The 19,240-nt window shown below is 40.7% G+C and overlaps 1 long non-coding RNA gene and 1 pseudogene across 1 annotated transcript; one reads left to right on the top strand and one right to left on the bottom strand.

The window, feature by feature from the left end:
• Positions 1-2,320: 2,320 nt before the first annotated feature.
• LOC122862233 lies at positions 2,321-7,902 on the bottom strand (annotated as a pseudogene).
• A 5,063-nt stretch (positions 7,903-12,965) lies between these two features.
• Positions 12,966-15,334, top strand: LOC122862100. Its single transcript, XR_006374633.1, has 3 exons — positions 12,966-13,638; positions 13,914-14,024; positions 14,638-15,334. It is a non-coding gene; the product is annotated as an uncharacterized LOC122862100 (long non-coding RNA).
• Positions 15,335-19,240: the final 3,906 nt, after the last annotated feature.

Here is a 19,240-nt window from a genome sequence, read left to right as displayed (position 1 = left end):
CAACCCACTAGAACGGCACACATTTGGAGTTTGCTTGTACAGCTACTAGGAGGTGAATCCGTTGAAATATATTAAGAAAAGTTTGTCTTGTATACATCACATTAGTTCGTGTCAACACCTACAGGCTATTTGTAAGATTTTTCTAGGGAAGGATAGAGAAGGCTACAGTAAAGTATGTTTGGGTTCCCAAAAGTGAACTGAGTGAGCTCAAATTCTGTCACTTGATTAATACACAAACTGTAGCCTACAGGAGACAGAAATCACTGAAGCCCCAGCAAAGCAAGAAAAGTTGTACAGGTGTGGTAAGGAAGTGTAAATTATATATTTTAAAAAAGTAAGACAAAGAAAGCACAGAAAGGCAGAGAAACTATGACATGCTTAAACAGTCCAAATTTAATCTAATAGGCCATAAGCCAAATAAGTAACAGATCATTCCTTGTATTGTCTCACCACAGCTTGATGACTATATGAAGCAGTGAATTGATCAGTTTGATGAACTTCATCCTTTGTTGAACTCAAGTTAGTCAGCTACACAGTATCACACAGAGCACCTCTGGAAATTAAAATTATGCTGTATTCTTTGTCCTTGGAGCAATAATACAAAAGGCTCCACTTGGCACTACCTTAAACACACAGGAAAACCTGGCCACTATTTAAAGAAAGATTATGGGTAAGTTGGTGTTGAATGTCTTTTGATGTGAAGTGGGGAAAGAAAAGTTGCCTCATGCAGTAAAACACTGCTCATAACACTTTCAAAGTATGTGCATAGCATATATGTGATTATTTTGATTTTACATAAAGGCTATTTGTTATGATATGTTTAGTATTATGTTTATTATGACCACTTTTTCCTTTTAAAAGGTGATTTAAAAATTTTATGGCAATTTTTTACAACTCTGCAAGTACAATATAAACTCAATTTATATTGAGGATGATGATTAGTATTGGTAGTTGTAGTAGTAGTGATAGTCATATTCTGATAATAGTTGTCATTTGGAGAAGTAATCTTACCAGGGAGTCAAACTTTTAGGAGTAAAACTTGTTTTCCACCAGCAGATGTCACCAGAGAACAAACATTAACTATCATTGTGTCGCTGCATTGCATTTGTTGTACTCTCATCACGACAGATGGCACTTTATCACAACCATATTTAATTAACACAAAAATAGAAAATTACTTTTAGGCTGGATTATTACAATTCCTTATTATCAGGCTGCCTGAATAAGTCCCTTAAGAGTCTCCAGTTGATCCAGAATATGGCAGCATGTGTGCTGACAAGAACTAGGAAAAGAGAACATATTTCTCCAATATTAGCTTCTCTGTACTGGCTCCTACCTTATTACCCGACTATAACACTGCACTCCCAGAATGCAGGGTTACTTGTAGTTCCTAGAGTCTCCAAAAGTAGAATGGGAACCTTCAGCTATCAAGGTCCTGTGGAATCAGGTCCCAGTTTGGGTTCGGGAGGCAGACACCATCTCCACATTTAAGAGTAGGCTTAAGACTTTCCTCTTTGATAAAGCTTATAGTTAGGGCTGGGTGAGGTGAACCCTAACCATCCCTTAGTTATGCTGCCATAGGCCTAGACTGCCTGGAGACTTCCCATGATGCACCTCTCTCCTCCTCTCCCTCCCTATCTATCCACATTCTTATCCCATTTATGCATGTTACTAACTCGACATCTTCTCTCTCCTCTCTCCTTCTGTCGCTTTCAGCAGGTATTTCTGCCTCCGGAGCTGCAGAGTCTGGATCTATGATTGCGGGCCCCCTACTGCCCTCATGTTCCTGCTCAACAACCACACTACAATTATTATAATTAGTCTTATTACTATTATTATCATTATTATTCCTATAATTAGTATTCCTCTTATTGTTTTATTAATATTAATATTAATGTTATATTATTCCAGCACCTCCATGCCACCTACACCTCTCAGGCCTGCTAAGATCTCTTTTTTAAGTGATAGCATTTATTTTTTCAAATGAAATTAAAGTGTTATTTATTTCCTTAGGGAGGGAAGGTTGAATAAAAAGAGAGAGGGTAGGGTAAACAAATCTAGAGATACCATCTGCTTTACTTAAAAGAACTCTACCTAACAAAGATAAATCTCTTTGAAGCCACATATTGAATATATTTTTTGCTTTTTGTATTTTGGGCTTAAAATTATTTTCCTGATGTTTTTTTAAGATTTTTAGAAATATGGATTCCAAGGTATCTAATACTTTTTTAAACTGGTATATCACACATTAATGTTTCCTCAGTGTTATACAGGCTTAAGATTTCACATTTCGATATATTGAGATTTAGGCCTGATGCCAAAGAGAAAGAGTGTGTTAGAGCATGTTCATCAGAGACATCAGGTTGTTTTTTTTTTGGTATGGCATTAGAATCTCATCTATGTTGTTCAGCAAGACGTAGCGGGACCGGTCCATGGATCTGTAAATGCACTCATTAAGTGTTGTCGGCTGGCCACGAGATGGATTCAGATGCTGGTGGATGGGCCAAGGAACCATCTCCACGAAGCCCTCCTTGCTGTAGCCCTGCAGCAGGCGGTCAAGGACTGGGCCGCAGCTGGTGTTATAGCTCACCACCCTGTTGACACCCAGTCAAGTCTTACTTCTCTCGCGAAGTAAGCGAGACTGGCAAGCAAGCAGTAAGCATGGACATCTTATATGCTCAGGTGAAAAGTTTTATGCTGGTCACAGTTTAAAACGGTTATAAGGAAACTGAAGACTCGAAGACTATTCCCTTTTTCGTAGCATGCAGCCAACGTGGTATTTTGTTTTGTTTGTCTTTATTGTACTTTGGTAAAACATTATTACACATGTTGTGCATGCTATTTTTTATGTTAAGCTAACATCTCCATATTTTCTCGTCAATATTGTGTGTTTAGTTTGTTTAGTTTTCACAGTAGATTTGGAGAGAAGCCTTCAAATAAACCAGTAGCAAGAAAGCCACTTGCGTCTGCCAGTGCGTCAAGGGAATTATATCAAAAAATTACTACAGTCACAGAAACACCTGTATAATGTGATGCAATGCAGAGGCGCTGCAACAAATAGCACATTTGCAAGGCTTACGATATAACATTTTTTATAGTGTCAAAGAGACGCATTTTCAGCTCATTTTTTGACATTGTGGTTTGTGGTGGTGTTGCTGTGCTGACCTGTACATCTCCAGGGTCTGTGCAAACTGAAGCACATTGTTGTAGTCTCCAAACAGATTGGAGACACAGACTGTGAAGTTAAACTGCAACTTTTTCTCCTCCTTCTCATTGTTTCTTATAGGAAGCCAAATCTGATTAAGTTCCCTCACTCTGTCTGTCAGAAGAGTAACATGTGTAGCTTTGCAGTTTTGAGGAATCTGACAGATGACATCCGTAGTGACGAAGGGAAAACCAAAGTTGTCCGAGTGTGGTGAAATTGTTGCCGTAGTTGTAGTTGATAACTGGCCTGCACAGCAGAAAATACAGTAAAGGGTCTGGATGGAGTCTCTCCTAAATATGCTGATGATGCGTATATCAAAGCCATTCACTCTCTGGTCCATGTAGGCTGACACCAGTAAGTGCTTGGTATTGCTGAGAGGGGTGATGGTCTGCTCAGAGATCCGGAAGGGGCAAGTGCTCAAAGGCCCATGTGGCTTTGGGATGGGCCTGTACGTCCTGGGTGGTCTCACAGTGAAGATGAAGATGAAGGTAGCAATGGAGGGGAAAAAAAACTTCTATCTGAATTCTTTTGCCTCGTTCATCCTGCCACATACAAAATAGATCCCCAGTCTGAGGCAGAATTAGGAATCCAAGTTAGAGATCACACATTTGAATAACAAAGCAAACCCGCTCTGTCGTTACTGCAATAAGACCTGAAGGGATGTAAATGTGACCAAGTTTTATCCTGCACACTGACTCCTCACTAAATTCCTCTATGTAAGAATACGGTTAACCGGTTAATACGGTTGTGTGTGTGATGTTTCAGTAACATCTGTCTTTTTGATGCCAAAGTTAATTTGGTGAAATGTTCTGAAGTGATGAACTCTTATTTTGTGATTTTCACTAACTCAGCAAATTAGCTTGATGTTAAGAGTGAAAATTATGTTACAAATGAAGTTTTTTTTATGTTTGCTGTTAATACTGGATTCTTGAAATAACAAATAGGACACATAAACCTAAACCCCTGTTAAGACGGTGTAGTCCTTCATTCGTCCAGGAGTGTTCCATTGTAGAAAAAGGTTTCAGTCGTAGTCATCTGGACACTGTTTTCAGAATCAAGGCATTTCGGCTCCCATCCGGAAGTCATTCTCAAATCTCTCTCAACCCTCATTGAGAATGACTTCCGGATGGGAGCCGAAACATCTGTCCTTACTGCAATGTCCTATACAGATGTGAAATAGATTAGTGAAACAAACTCACTTTGTTAGACAAATATGACTTCAAACATTGTTTAATCACATAAGCACCCCCCAAAAATGTAGGTACAGCACTGCCCCAAATGTGCGCAGCCGCATTCGCTCATGGCAAATCAACACACTGGAGTAACTGAGAGCTGCTGCTGCTGCTGCATTTGGAGGTGAGGATGAAAGTCAGAACATATCTGTTTATAACTTAACTCAAACCAAGTCAGTAATGAATGCAGCTACTGTTATTGCAGCCTCTCTGTGCTTTGTTTATACAGCCACCAGCTGCGCGTGCATGTTAGTGCATGTGAGTCCCTGTGTGAAACTGTTCGTCTGTGAGGAGAGCTGTTTTTTTTTCCTCATCAAACGGTGAATTAAGGATTTATTTCGACCAAACCAGAGTTGGTGATTGTTGGAACAGTGGAAAGACTAACAAACAAAACAAAAACAACTGTATAACATCAACAGTAAACACAAAAGAAAACAGGGATACCATTTAAAGATGGTTTTGAACACATTCAGAGTCATATTGTTGTAATTTCATGTATTTCTCTGCCACTGACCCTATAAGCCAATATAAATGTTGACACAAATCGCTATCATACTCCTTGAGAAAAAATGCCTCTTATAACACTTTAACAACAGCATATTTATTTAAACCACTTTCTCTTTTCTTTGCGATTTCTCGTTGTTATCCAATCTTTACATGTTTTACCATATCCAGCTTATGTACAGTAGATGGCAACAATCAGTATTGGTGGTTATGGTAATAGTAGTGATCAGTTGATCAGCAGCATCAGTAATCTTACTGGTAGTCAAACTTCTTTTTTAAGAGTAAATGTTGTTTTCCACCAGCAGAAGTCAGCAAAGAGCAAACATTAACCATGATTCTCTGTTGCTGCGTCAGTCTGGCCTTAAAAACATTGTTACACACACACACACACACACATTGTGGACAGCTGCTGAACGGGAATCCTTACAATCTAAAGTGTAAGACGAACTGTACTTCATTGTTTTAAGTCACTCATCATTTCCTTCCTTTCCAGAATTTTCTAACAAGGCTATGTGTTGTGTTATAATGGCTGTGTCCTTAACCTATTAGGGAGCTCCAAGTTCCCATCTAGTAGGCTGCAAAGCACACAGCAGACTATAAATGGTAGCTTCAATATTTGCCCTTCAGAATAGGTTTCATTCAGAATGGGTAGCTCTGGTTTTATTTCCAATTTTTATGTTAGCTGGGGAAATACAGTATTTTATACAATGAGGATGAGGAGTGGAATGACTTACAGTTTTCAAATGCGTAGAAAAAAATCTACATGTGTGCCAGAACGGTATTTTAAACCTGCAAAACTGACCTATTTGGCCACTTGGGGCAGCAGAGACCAGCTGTAAGCACAGCATTGTAATAATATTACCTTAAAAGGTTAATATGGGGAACTTGTTAGCAAACAGTTGCCTATTTACACAGCCAGCAGACACAGAGCAACATTAGCATTTCTTTGGAGTTTTTGGCCACCTGACTAATGTAAGTCCAATAGTCACTCACCTTTCTCCACCAACTCCTGGGGGAAATATCAGACTCTTTAGGTGCTAAATGCTCCACTATGTTCACCAGCTAGTTGTAACTTTGTCTGTCTGCCGTTTGGTGCTGAGCACGTAGCTTACAGTGAGTTTGAGCAGTGAGAGTGAACCAAAACAATGAGCTGAAAGATGCTAAAAATGTCCGTTGAGCTGAGAGGAGCTGCAGAGTTGAGTGATAATTCTTGGGTCTTGGGTGGGCTCAGCACTATGAGCGACCACTTACACATTACACACAGTCTTTTGAGCCATTGTTAATATAAAAATATTGATTTTAAGCAGCAGGATCACCAAAGTAAATGTGAGCCCATCCTGTGCATTGCACTGGGAAAGAGGCAGGGTGCAAACTTTTAATGTAAAATTTAAGTAAATGAAGTTCACTTCCTGGAGAGTTTGAATAGAACAAGTTGTCTTTTAGTTGTCATATTCAATTTTGTTTGAATGAATTTCACTATCAAGTTAATCTAAAACTGACTTCAAACCAGCAGAGGAGTCACATGGATGTATCAAGGGACATGTGCAGAAATTATGAATTAGGGTTTTAAAGGAACACAAAAGCCCTTCAGATGTCTTATTAGCATCTCTACACATTATTTAAAGTGAACTGCAGTATAAAAGCAGTTTTGCAAATGTATTAAGTGTAGCACATCTTCCAGCCCTTTGTGGCAACTGAACACCACTCTGCCCTGTACAAAAACAGTTAACCATTGTCTCCACCTGCTGTTAGAAATCAGTTCAGACAGCAGAATTGAGCACATACCTGTATATAGGATGATTAATGATCTAAAATCCTCTATGAAAATGTGAACTTCTGCTAAACTTTTATCCGTCATTTTTACTATCTTTGAACTGTAGTTTCTGAAAAGCTTGTTAATCTACATACTATAGTAGCTTCCATGCTTTTCTCACATGGTGGCACTGAAGGTGTTTATAGCAGTAGGTTAAGGTGCATACTGTACAATGTACTTCTGGTAAGATGAGATTTATCCAGCTTTTACATGTCCCCTCTGAGAGAGCATGCACATCCCCATTAATATCCCAGTCACAGTCCTTTTAGGTACACCATACAAAGAGAGTGCAATCAGGAAAGATGCCACAAGTGATTAAGAGACTTTGAGACTTTGTCAATTCTATCAGTTTACAGGGTTAGAGCCCTATAAATAACAGGCAGTAGGGGATTACCTCTAGGGAGTCATAGACAGGGTCTTGACACTGGTGGTAGTGTGTTGGAGGGGTGAAGCAAAATAGGCTACAATGCTAGCAGAGAAACGAAACGAAAGTTTATTAAAGCATCATAGATCAGTTTTAAGCTGTTAATAAGAATAATGTTTGGGTTGCCAAGATGATGGTGTTTATCCTTTGAGGGGAACTGCAAAGTTGGGTGTGTTTTTAACCTTGTGCCGTTGAAGCCTTTGTATTAATGTGACGGCATTCAATTCAAACTTGTGCTGTGCTGGAAATCTTACTAGGTCCAACCTAGTTGGACCTAGTAAGATTCCTGTCATGACTTTTAGGTATTAGTGACTTGAGCAGACAGACTGGGTTGCAACCGATGGGACTTTACTCAAGCAATCTTTGGTTGGAAAAATTAAAAGTACCCTGTGGAGTTTTCTTGTAAACAAACTACAGTTGTTTAGTTTATGTTTACATTCAGTGTTTCTGACATTGTGTGTATCCTTGAGATCTAACAAAATGTGTTGAGTGCATTTCCTTCCTCAAAAAACATTTGAAATGACAATTTATTGAATGTTTTAAATCATGCAGTGATTACAGCCATGATTGCTAGCTTGCTAGTTTTCTTCTTCACTGGCGTTGCAGGTGCATTGCAACACTTCTTTGTGCAATACCGCCACTAACTGTCAGCCAGCACAATAGCATGAAACCAGAGACAGGATTGTTTATCGTCACTCACCTGCTTGCGTGATGTGTGTACCATACAGACAAAATGGGGGCCCACTCATAAAAATATTGCTTCATAGTGCTAGTAGTGGTCAAAAACTCCACAGGGTAACTTTGAAATAGAGAAAATCAGTGACTATAGCATATTTTCCTGTAAGCCTGTTGAATGTTTGTGCTTAACAAGTGATTAAAACCTGTAGTTTTGGCACCTCAGTGCTGTTGGATCTGATGGTACTGCTGCTCTATAACCTCACTGTGTCGTGTTTGTATTGTTTTGCAGTGTACATTAAACTTGACAATGATTTATGCTGACAAGCATATTATACACCACATTGTTAATGTATCTGGGACGTTAAAGGACAAACGTCTCTGGTCATTCTAGTCCATCAGATACCATGCAGTGAATTTGTTTTTCCTCACATCCCCCTATTTCAGACACACACACACACAAACACACAGATTTGTCCTGCTATCTATATTACAACTGAAAACAAACACTCATTCACACTAATCATTCCCCATATTTTCAAAAGTGTTCTCACACTGTCTTTATGGAGAAATACCAAAGTTTGATCATTGATTTTCATGGGAGCGCTGCCTTCAGACCATCCTGGTGGTGTTTTGAGCTGTAGGCCACAAAGACAGAGCGATATGTGATGCAAAGGAGGCTTTAGAGAGCTTGCTTTGCATTTGATCGACCTCTTACTCTTTCATCAGCTGTGATGAGAACTTCTCCTCAGCCACGATTAGAGGGGCATGTAGAGAGATGTAAATTTAGACAAGATCATAGAGAAAGCTGCAAAGCTTATCCAGCCAGAAGTTAGACAGATAAATCAGGTCAAACAGAACAGGGGACAGAAGCTGCAGGAAGCATTTGTGGAGAGTTTCAATTCAAACCGAAAGATCTATCCTTTTGAAAGAAGTGGTACGCGCCCTTCACCAGATGCAAATGTGTTCATTTTAACCTTTATTTACATATGCTTGTTGTTATTGCTTTGAGCAGCAAAAACATACAATTACATTAATCTCCACTGTATTGGGGTGAAGGCGCCTATTTCAGAAGCAGATATCTTAAAACTACGCTCTCTGCATGGCTAGATACAACTAGGGGCAGAGAGAAAATATGTTTTTTTGTGATTTGGGTTAACTGACCTTTTAACTTGCAATTTGTAAGAACACCCATCTGGAGTGTCTAAACGTACAGATCTTAAATTGCAGTGAGTATTGCTCGCAGTACCGTGATGGACAGCAGTTGGATTTGCACAAGTTCAATTTTGTTTCTGGTATATCGCTGCTTTTACAAACATTCACACCTGGGAGTAGAACCCCTGTCTGCTACTGTCGACTGCTGAGCGGCTCCACTGGAGCATGTGAGTGCTAACTGCCTTTCTCATTCATTTTTCCAGAGCACACTTTCCATGAGCTGACCTGGGGAGCTGAACCAGAATTTTCATTCTCAAGCTTTAACCTTTAAGCTACCAGAGCAGTGAAAACATTTATGGAGTTAGTGACGTTAGCTACGTTAAATCACGTCAGATCACAATTTCCTTTTGGATGGATATAGAGATAAGATAAAGACACTAATATGATTCCTCTCTAGATTTTTAACATGCTCATGTGTGAGGTACAGTACAGCAAAGTGGTTGCCCACTCTGCCTGAGAAAGGGGAAATTGACAGATTTGGGTTTCAAATCCAGAGCTTGTTGGGAATGTGGTGCAGTAAAAATCAGACTTTAAAAAAACAACCAAACAAACAGGATTAGCTGCAGCCACAGTTAATCCCATTTTATTGCAGATACCTCTGTGTGTGTGATCTGTGTGTGTGTGTGTATGTGTGATACATGTGTGTTTTTGTACATGTGTATGAGAATCCTGCCTTGGTGTGTTCATGTGTGTTGTGTGCATTCAGGTTTGAAGGGGTTGTGTTATGATGGAGGGATTCAGCAGCTAACTCCTTTTTTTAGATTGAATAAATTATTGTGTTGGCAAGCATCTGTGTCTGTATGTATCTGTGTCTTGTTCATATGTGTGTGTGTGTGTATGTATGTGTTAATGTAAAACACACTCCTGCACTGTAAATCAGCTCCCTAAGATATCACAACCTCTCAGCTCTCTTCACACATTGTGTAGCCCCATTTTCAGCTGGTGTGCACAGACGTTTGCATGTAAGAGACACAGCATAAGTGGGTGTGTGCATGCATGTTAGTATCATGTGTAGGTGTATGCACATACCAGCAGCACAAAGAAAGGAAAAAGAAGAACAGCAAACACAGTGAGTTGAATAATGTGTTGGATGAGGGCAAATGTGTTAAGTGACTATATCGTTGCCTGTTGTTATATGTGCTAATTAACTGGATGTTTCTGAGCCATTAGACTGTGTATTTCCATTGGCCAAGATGCAATTAGCTTATCAGGTGCAAGCACACACACACTCGAAACCACGCAGACTCACACACACATACACACAAAAATAGATACTTGACAGTTTGATCAATGGATGTCTTACTGACCATAATGACTCGGTACGGCCCCCTTTCAATGCAGCACAGCTTGAGTTCGAATACATTAACCCTTTATCACAATCTCATACACGGACGCACGCGCAAATGCACACACACACGCACACGCACACACTAAATAAAAGGCACATCAATCATAATCATAGGCACCTTTAAAGACAATACAGCTGAGAAGAGAAGGGAAATGGCATTTCCCTAATTACTGTCTCACTGTTGTTTACGCCCAATTATCACACATAAACACACATATACTGTATGCGTGCATGCTCACACACATGCACACACACACAGACACACACATACAGTGGCACTAAGGGAGGATGATGACGTTCCTTTAAAGAGAATTGGGTCTCACAGACCCAGAAGAGCTCTTAGTGCCACAAATCTTTTTTCTTCTCTTCTTTTCTCTTCACATCAACATACTCTACATACAATCTCTTTTCTTTCTCTCGCTCTCGCACACATAACTCAACCGATTCATGGATTGGTTTTGCTTCTCTCTTTCCCCTCAGAGTATAAGTGATCTATCGATCCGGTTGATCTCTCCCAGTACCCCCCACTGAGTTGGGAGAGCCAGCCGTCCTCAGAGATTGGAGCAGCTAGACTGTCTCCTATTGATTAAAATGAGTCATCAACACATCTTAAGATTGCATTTATTTTTCTGTGTAGCGTGTTAATGTATCTATGTTGGCAGTGCGTGTGTGTTTAGTCTGATGGGGGTATCTCATTGATTGTGCAGCATGTTTCTGAGTGTGTGTGTGTGTGTGTGTTCTGGTTTAGCTATACTTGTGAGGACTGAATTACAGTAATTTTAGATTTTAGGATTAGTTTTACATTTTGGGAAATAGGCTTATTTGCTTTCTTTCCCAGCGTTAGATGAGAAGGTCGATACCACACTCATGTCTGTGTTAAGTACAGAGCTAGAGCCAGGAGGTGATTAGCTTAGCATAAAGCAGGGTGAAAGCTTGCTCTACAAATACATCTACCAACACCTCTAAAGCTCACTGATCAACAAGTTTTATCTCCTTTGTTTAATCCTAACCCAAACAGAAATGTAAACATAACAACTTGTGGTTTTAGGCAGAGTTTTGCTGTTTCTATTCCTTTGAGTTAGCTTAGAGTCTTGTTGTCAATGGCAGGTTGTCGGGCAACCAGCAGAAAAAATGTTACAGCACCTAATTTCACCTACGACATTTCTGTATATGAAACAATAGAAATACAATGTTAATTAGTGAGCTTTAGAGGTACTGGTAGGTATACTTTTGAACTGTGGAGAGAGCCAGGCTTGCTGTTTCCCCCTGCTTCCAGTCTTTATGCTAAGCTAAGCTAATCACCTCACTGAACAACATCAGCATTCATTTGGAATTGTGTTTCTGGTGACTTGGCATCTCTTTCGTGCTTTGTTTTGGTCTTCATCAATTTCTGTGAAATTAGACTGGGTCTTTGGCTTGCTAGCTGTTCCATTTTTTTTTGGTCCTGGGCAGGTGGTGCACAGTGCACACTTTAGCATACTTTAGCTGAGCAGGCTGGGGACAGTGGGGCCCAGCTGGGAGCAATGTTGCCAGTAAGAAGGTCCTGGTTTTGAACCCAACTTGGGACTTTTTGTGTGGAGTTTGCATGTTCTCCTAGTTTTCAAGTTTTCCTTCAGATGCTCTGGGTGCTTCCTCCCACATCAAAAGACATGGATGTAAGCTATTACACAGTGCTGTGACTACACACTGCTTCTAAATAGTTAAAAATGGGTTGAATACAGAAGAGCAGTTTCCCAAAACACATTTAACTTACTTATGCAAGAGCAATCCGCATATAAACGACAAAGTAGCCTGCTAGTCAGTGTGTTCAAAAACAACTTCCAGCTTTCAGTTCTCAGACCATTTTTCACATTGAGAATGACTCCCGGATGGGAGCCGAAACGTCTTGATTCTGAAAACAGTGTCCAGATGACTACGATTGAAACCTTTTCTACAACTTTATGGTTAAGGTCTGGATAAGTTTAGACAAATACAAGTACTTGTTGTTATGGTTAAGGTTAGGAAAACTTAACTGTTAAAAAGAAACCAATGTCGACTGTTGGTACAGTACAACAACATCACACTACTTCTGCCTTTTCTACTTACAGAGGATCCTCATGACAGCAAGGGATAGTTTGTTCTGAAATGGTTGAACAAACACCAGTCTTTGGTTACATGATATAGCCTCCTGGCTAAACAATTGCAATTCCTTTTTTTCCCATTGCACTTTGGATTTGTCAGTTTCCCACTTGATTCAGTGATACTGAATGGTAAAAGACATCTACAAGTCTCAAAATCAAAATCATGGCCTAAGTCCGACACACCTGATTGCTGGACTCATGCCCTGAACTTGAAAAATGATAAATGGCTACATTTATTTAGCACTCAGGCACTTTACAAGGTTTTTGCTGCTCATTCGCCAATTCACGCACACACTCACACACCGATGGCAGTGACCTATCACGCAGGGTTCTGGTCCAAGGACATTGACATGTAGACATTGTACCCAAGTCTGCAACCTAAAATATAGCTAGATCTGGCAGCCATATATAACCCATTGCCGGCTTATATTTGGTATTGCATTGCCAGAAAACTAGGTTTGGTAAGCCTCCAGTGAATGAGTGGTGAGTCAATACTGTGTCCTCACAGGTGTAGCATAACCAACATGTGTGGTAAGTGTGAAAATGCTCATGCAGAGTGGATCTTTTATTTTTTTTTTGGCCTGTGGGGACTCTGGCTACAGTCACATTGATTTTCTCAGAGGAAGTCAGCTGCTGTAAGTGGAAGGCTTCTACTGGATTTATTTACCCCCTTTTCTTTTCCTTCTCTCTCCACATCTCGTTATTTTGTCCTCCTGTTTCTTCTGTCTTCCATTCAAGGCATCCCTCCCCTTTTCCCCTTCTGCTGTCTTTGTCTCTCTTTTCCTTCATCTTTTTCCCTCCCTCCCTTTGTTCTGAGCTCTCATTTTCTTTCTGTGTCTCATTTCCATTCTGTCGCTGTCTCTCTCTCTATGTTTTTTCTCCTCTCCTCTCCTGTGTCTTGTGTTTTTGTCCTCTGCAGCCGGCACCGCTAGACAAACAGGACAGTAAATTTGCATTGCAGCACAGAGTTCGCCATCACATTCTTCACTGCAAGTAGATACAGGGGCGACCTATTCTTGCTCGCACTGACGTTTCCTCCACCGCCTCTTCCTCCCTTTTTCACTTCCCTCTTCATCTCAAGAGCTGCCGTCGACAGGCTGCAGTAGGATAATTGAGAGTTCTATAGATCGCATGGGGAACATCGATTCCCTCCACTGCTCTATTCTCTTCTTACTTTCAACTACATCCCCACCCCTGCTCACCTGTTTTTGCTTCTTTCTCTCTCTATCTCTGTCCTCCTGTCACTCTCGTTCTGTCTCCCTGCCTCTCAATCCTTCTATGATCACAAGTTGTAACTGCTGTGATTCACTGCATAGATAATTCAACCACCTCCTGATCTATCTGTCTCTCTGTGTATCTCTTTTGTCTGCTGTATAGCGCTTCATTCTCTGATGTGGCCAAGAAGAGAGATGGATGGCGAAATAGCCTCTGAGACTGACAATAGAAATGAAGAAACAGAGGATGAAAGAAGCAAAACAGAAAGCAAAGGTGCAATTTCACAAATATTGAGTTGCACTCCCTTTTGCACTTAACAGTTGTCTTCAGGATTTAAAATCTTCTTTAACCCACCTCCTCCACCTTATGTTCATCGGCTTGTCAAATTTTAAAATTGTTGAGGAATCATTGTTAATTTTCCCTGGATTCACCTGGTGTATTTTAAAGAGCAAGGTGTCCTATTCTATAGACATCCAAGTAATAATACAATCCTCATCCATCTATCCATCCAGTCATAATAATCCTTAACCTGTTGGTGTGGTAGTTTGCCACCTTACCTCCTCCAGCCCTGTGTTCTCTGTTGTTTTCCCCTTCCTCATGTGGCTTGTGTGTCCCCCAACGTGTCCTTGGATATGTGTGTGTGTGTGTGTATGTATGTCACCTGGTCTGACTCCGTGGGTTCCACACCTGCTGCTGATCATCGGCTCACCTGGCTGCAATCATTCATCAGTCTCCACAGTTAAATACCAGGCTTTCCCACAACACCAACGCGTCCACGTACACTAGATCGACCACTACGTCACGGCTCCCAAGTATTTTCAAGATAAGTACCGACTATTGAGTATTTTGATATCTTGTTCTTATTCTGGTCTTTGTTCTGCCACAGGGTTGTTCTGTGGCGGTGATCACAGTCATCTCTGCTCCTGTCTGGATTTCCATTTGCCTGCCTGCCCCTCCTATGCTCCACTGTGTTTCTTCCCATCTACCTCTCCACGGAGCCAGATCTGGGTGATACCGTCCTGCTCTAAGTTGGGGTTCCCACTGACGGCCAGTCTCTGCCCTCCGCCACCAGTCGACGCTCCTGGGTTACCATTACCTTTCCCGTTTCCTGCGGAGGCTACACAGGGAACTCCGCCCTGAAGATCTCCCCCCCCCCTTCCCTCTCCGCCTTTTGCTTGGCAATAAAGAGTGACTTTAATCACTATCGCTCGTGTGTTCTGCATTGTGGGTTCTACCATTAGTTCGTACTACACGACAGTTGGTGCAAATAAATATCGTTTTTTCTACTCCCTTTTTGCAATTAAAACAGCGATTCAAGCTCATGAAAGCCTTATATTTGTGGTTCTAAACACGCAGCAGCAGTTGTTTGTTTGAAATAAATGAACTGGGTAGTTTGCATGAGCAACAATAGCAACCAAAGCTAAAAAGACAAACAGAGTTCCATCTACAGCAACATGAACTTAACTTTAGCAACATAAAATCCAAGAAAGACTTTTCTCCTTGTCGGAAAGATAAGTGCCCTCTGCAGAGTAAAAAGCATAAATACCATAGCATTGAGGCGCCACAGACAGAGACATAATAAAACAAAAACAAGTTCTCACAGATTACCCCTTTAACATTTCAAGGCCAAGACTTATAGAAACTAAACATTTCATATATATTTTTAAAAATATTTTATAGCCTTTTTTTTCAGCCCTGACTTAAGATAAGAGTGCAGAATTTTAAAAACAAAGTCTTCTAGCCAGAGGAGAGGGTTTGTGTTTTCTTTGCTGTTGCAAGGCTGGGTTGTTTGCACATTGATCTGCCTTTCACTACTCTGCTTCTCTCCTGATATGGATTCTTTGGCTCGGCCTTGACTAGCTCGCTTACACTCAGTCATCTTGATCTGCTGCCGACGACAAGCAGCAAACACAAACAGCCGACCCTGAGCCTGTTTCTCCCTCTATCTGGTTTCTGAACACTATGCTCGCTCATTGTTTCACCTTCAAGCACTTACTGTGGTGAGTTGTTATTGCAGCCATCATTGGAGGTGTGTTATTTGGATGTCCACTTCAGTTATAGTATGTAATATAAAATGTCTTCATATATTTCTTATGTGAGAAGTCCAATCTTGGTGATTCACGCTATATGTTATATATATTTTCCTGTCTCTTAGGCTTGTGAATCCTTTTCAGAAACCCACTGGATGGTGTCAAAAATACATTGTCACCCAGCCAAAAGTGAAATAGTTTTCCTTAGTCGGTGAGAAGTTGACACTGTGGAAATAAAGGGTTTTCACCCAGAGCTGGACAGGGACCCTAGAACATGTCAAGGATTATAGATATTGTGTCAGAGCTACTGTTGAGTTGTTGTCACAGGGCCCACAGTTTCGTGCCAATAACAGTGGCACCATGCCTCTCATTTGTAGATCCAGTCTGTATTATATGGAGTCCCAAAGTGTACAGTATTAAATAAATAAATAAATAAATCAAACTCAACCCGTTATTATGAAATGTTATTTCAGCATTTTTATTTAAAAAATGTCCTTTTTCAAAACTCTGAAATCCTGCCCCTCTCAATTTTAGCCAGTTACATGTGTCCCCGCCTCTTAGAACTGTGCTGCCAGCTAGCTAACTAGCTTCTGTTGTGCCAGAGGAATCAACAAGATAAACTGTCCTTTTACTCTTCACGGAGTAACATCCTACGTTTTTATTTAAAAATCCCCTCCAAACATGTTTAAAGACAAATAAAAACACACTGCTTTGAATAATTTGCTTCTGAAATTAAATCACCTCATTAAAAAATTCTGAAATTACATCTAGTTCTTCTCCCTCATTGACATATTGATAGATTCTGGATTTTGTCAATGTGTTTCATTTCAAAAGTTTAACTGGACACAAGATGTCTCTCATACATCACACTTGTGTAAGTTGCATATTGGACCACGATTGTCTCCCAAATGAGTGCAAGTCTTAAACAAAGATTTAAAGTGAGCACAGATAAACATTCCTCCTTCAGCAGATGAATGTGTTTTCATATTCATCTGCCTTCTAGGGTCAAACTCTGCACATACATCATTCTGCACAGTGAAGGTCAAACATCCAGATGAAGCAACAATAAGCAAAAGACATTTTTGAGTGGAGGGGGACTTTGGAGTTCATAGTAACAGCATTGTCAATGTGCAAAGCCTACCTTGTATGCTTTATAACTTACTCTGATATGCTATCATTTATTTTTGTAGAGTATTTCATTTTTGAGGGAGCCTGGGATTATATTCCTGACTTCTTTGTCTCTTCATGACAGCAGTAGGCAAAATCCTTGTTTTTTAAAATATGTTTTCGCTCATCTCCAGTCAAGGTGCTGTTTATCTTTTGCACCATACTGTTACAAATCATTATCACTTAGCTTAGCTTTGTAGTGATACAGCCCGACCTGTTGCAGGAGCACCACCGTAGTCTAACCATCAGTTTCAACTTGAAACGAGCTGCCGCTGAAGGCAGTCTAGTTTTACTGTTTCCATCTACAGTTGGAATACAGAACAAATTTCGCTTTGAAATCGGTCAGAATTTTAACTCTCTCCGTCTTCACAGGGTATATGTGCTGACAAAGGGAATTTACAGTATTGAACAATGGCAATTAACAAAAGGCAGTAAGGAAGCGGAGCAGACTGAAGAGGGAACGTCTTAAGGAGAGATGAGAGACCCTTTACTTCCTCATCAGTAAATCCTTGCTGATGGGCACGGAGAATTCTCTCTCCCTCTCTGTTTTAATGAGCACACACACACTTTCACACACCCCCACATGCATACACACATACTCTCTATCTGGATTCCTCTCCCCGTGTTTGTGCCTTTCTTTCTCTTCTGACACACACACACACACACACACACACACCCTAAAGAGCAGAGATTGCCTCATTCTATCATCACTGGCCTTATTTTGAGCGAAGCGTGTAAGAGCATATACTGCAGAAAAGCCCAACTCATGAGGAGAGCAGTGTCTGGTTTCTATCAACAAAGCATTACATTACACTCGAAACCACCTTCTCTGTTTGGTGTTAATCTAATGGCCCATTACCCCACCTGTCATGATGAGAAATATGGAGGAAAGAAGTCTACCTGACGCCTGTCTCCCACGCCTGAATGGGGATAAGCATCTTTCTGTCATTTATGTGCGTTTGCACAGGTATGTGTGTCAGTATGTATGTTTATGCATACATATGTGGAGTGTACACGCATGTGTGTTTCTATTATGGTGTGCTGCTGTGTGTGTGCGTACAGAAGGGGATTGTTGATTCCTTGGCAAGCAGAACTATCTAAACAGTCTAAACAATGCCACTTTAAAAATCCCCCTGATGCGCACACACATGCACACACTCGCACAATGTTTGTGATCTGGCATGTGTTCTGTGAGAACAAACCCCAGAGTGGACACAATAACGGGGGTGATAGCTCTTGTTTATCTGCTGCTAGAGCTGAATGTTTACCACAGTAACACACAGGTGTGTGTGTGTGTGTGTGTGTGTGTGTGTACATCTGGATGCACGTGTATGCACATGCCTTTTGTGGACCAACCCAAGGCTTCTGGTTGCCTGGCAACCAGATAGTAAAAACTTGTACCTACAGAAAAAGGATTTCACTTTCTCACCCAAAACACCAAAAATAACCAAACCTGTGCAAACACACCCACCTCCATGTTAACACACTCACCCACACACACACACACACACACACACACACACACACACACACATTGTACAAAGCACACCCACTTAGCACTGTTATGAAAACCAGGATTAACTGCATTGTGACCTTTGTTTTGATCATCTGTATAATGTGTGTGTTAGAATCCTCAGCAAGATCCAAAATAACCAAAGCTGTGCAAATACAAAGGGACACACACACACACACACACACACAATGCACAAATGTAAATCAAGACACCTCGGTTAAGTATGCAAAGTGTGAATTATATTTTGTTTCATGGACTTAAATGTGTGTGGCCGTGCGAAGGAGCAAGTGTTTCCTTTTTGTGTGTCTGAATCCTTGTAAGTGAGTTTTTGTTTCCAGTGTCTTACACCCCCTGGTACGCTGCTTAGCTGCTTTGAGACCCGTTAAAAATACACAAACAAAATAACAAAATGTGAATGTTTATGTCTGCAGCCCTCCTTGCAATCTTCTCTCGCTCTTGTCTGTCGCTTCGCCCGCCACCTCTTGATCCCCCGACTTCCATCAAGAGAATAAATGCAATCCATTATCATTATAGACAAGAAGAGATACAAGGACAAAGACAATGAAATGCCTTGCATCACTTATTTTGACACATTCATCACATTTGTGATGAGCAGGATAGGCAGGCAGTGCGCCTCACTTCAGTGGCTGAAACAAGACCGGGTAAGACTTTGGCACCGGAGAGGCTTGAAGTGACGCCCACACTAATGTTCTAATTTTATTCCCGGGCCTATATTTGGATCCCACCCATGTAAATTTAGCTTCACGGATGCCTCGACA

This window comes from Siniperca chuatsi, linkage group LG15 (genome assembly GCF_020085105.1).
Source record: "Siniperca chuatsi isolate FFG_IHB_CAS linkage group LG15, ASM2008510v1, whole genome shotgun sequence".
In the NCBI taxonomy this organism is placed as follows: Eukaryota; Metazoa; Chordata; class Actinopteri; order Centrarchiformes; family Sinipercidae; genus Siniperca; species Siniperca chuatsi.
This window is presented reverse-complemented; position numbering and strand designations above follow the sequence as displayed.